General features: G+C 55.8%; 1 long non-coding RNA gene across 1 annotated transcript; it reads left to right on the plus strand.

Moving 5' to 3' along the window:
* The first annotated feature begins 313 nt into the window (after positions 1–313).
* LOC106002580 lies at positions 314–1,148 on the plus strand. Its single transcript, XR_001175941.1, has 3 exons — positions 314–454; positions 760–827; positions 944–1,148. It is a non-coding gene; the product is annotated as an uncharacterized LOC106002580 (long non-coding RNA).
* Positions 1,149–1,571: the final 423 nt, after the last annotated feature.

The following is a 1,571-nucleotide window of genomic DNA, read 5'->3' on the forward strand; positions in this document are numbered from 1 at the left end:
GCTAGCCTTGAGCTGAAGAGCTGAGGGACAGCGCCCAGGCCCAGAGTTCAGGCCCCACGACCGGACCCCCCCGCAAAAAAAAAAGAAATAGAAAGGGACAGGGGAATGGTAATAAGAGAGACACCCCTAGTTCACACAAGGACAGACTCCCTAAGGGCTGAGACCCAGAGACTGGCAACACAGAAAAGTGCTGGATGTTGTCCCTAACAACTAGGAACAAGAGGAGGGGGGCAGCGTGGCTCCGGAGGACAGCGTGTTTGTGGGTGCATCATGCCCTGGCCTCCCAGCTCTGCCTCCCCCACCTGGGGGCTGAACCCCCCTCCCCCATTTTCTCCCCCACTGTCCCCAGCTTGCCCTCCCTCACCTGCGGCAGAGCCAGGGTAACATCATCAACATCTCCAGCTTGGTTGGGGCCATTGGTCAGTCTCAGGCAGTTCCTTATGTGGCCACCAAGGTAGGCCAGCCTGGGCTCCTTCCTGTCCTGTCCTTCCTGGGAAGGGGGTGGGGGGTAGGGGGAAACTCAGCCTAGACTTGAACTCCAGCCTGGGAGAGTTCTACCCCCAGCTCTCTGATTCAGCCTCAGGCCAAATCTGTCATAGCCCAGTGACAAGAGCAGGTTGTGCTAAGTTGTTCCCTAAAGACAGACTGGAACAGCTGACCAAGGCCTAGGCTGGGGCAGGACAGGGTCATCTGGATGCCCCGCTGGTGCCTGCTAGCTGGCAGGTGAGGATGGGAGGGGCCTGGCTGTTTTCTCTCCAGGGAGCTGTAACCGCCATGACCAAAGCCTTGGCCTTGGATGAGAGCCAATATGGCGTCCGTGTCAACTGGTGAGTTGCTCTAGCTAGGCGGTGAGTTCCCTGGGGGAGCAGGGAAGCTTGATAGTGAGCCCAAGAGGGATTCAGTGGGGGCAGACCTCTCTGAGCCCCTCTCCCTTTCACCCTAGTATTTCTCCAGGAAACATCTGGACCCCACTTTGGGAGGAGCTGGCAGCATCAACCCCAGACCCTGGGGCAACAATCCGAGAGGGCACCATGGCCCAAGTAGGAGTGTGGGCCAGGGCTGGGTAGAGTGGAGCAAGGTTTGGGGGTGTTATGGTCAAGCTGGGGCTCTCCTTCCTTCCTTTCTTTCTTTCTTTCTTTCTTTCTTTCTTTCTTTCTGCCTTCTTTCCTTCCTTCCTTTCTTCCTTTTCCTCCCTCCCTCCTTTTCCTTCCTTCCTTCCTTCTTTCTTTCCCAGTCCTAGGGCTTGAACCCTGGGCCTGGGCTCTGTCTTGCTCAAGGCTAGTATTCTACCACTTGAACCATAGCACCACTTCTGGCTTTTTCTGAATAGTTCAGTGGAAATTAGAGTCTCGGATTTTCCTACTTGGGCTGGCCTCGAACCATGATCCTCAGATCTCAGCCTCCTGAGTAGCTAGGATCACCGACATGAGCCTCCAGTGCCTGGCTTTTCTTTCCTTCCTTCTTTCTCTGTCTCTGTGTCTCTTACTGGCAATTGGATCTGAGGCCTCCACCTTGCTAAGCAAAAGTGCTACCACAAGAGCCACCACACGGGGCTGGGAAGGTGGCTCAGT

Source organism: Dipodomys ordii, unplaced genomic scaffold (assembly GCF_000151885.1).
Source record: "Dipodomys ordii isolate 6190 unplaced genomic scaffold, Dord_2.0 Scaffold14349, whole genome shotgun sequence".
Lineage (NCBI taxonomy): Eukaryota > Metazoa > Chordata > Mammalia > Rodentia > Heteromyidae > Dipodomys > Dipodomys ordii.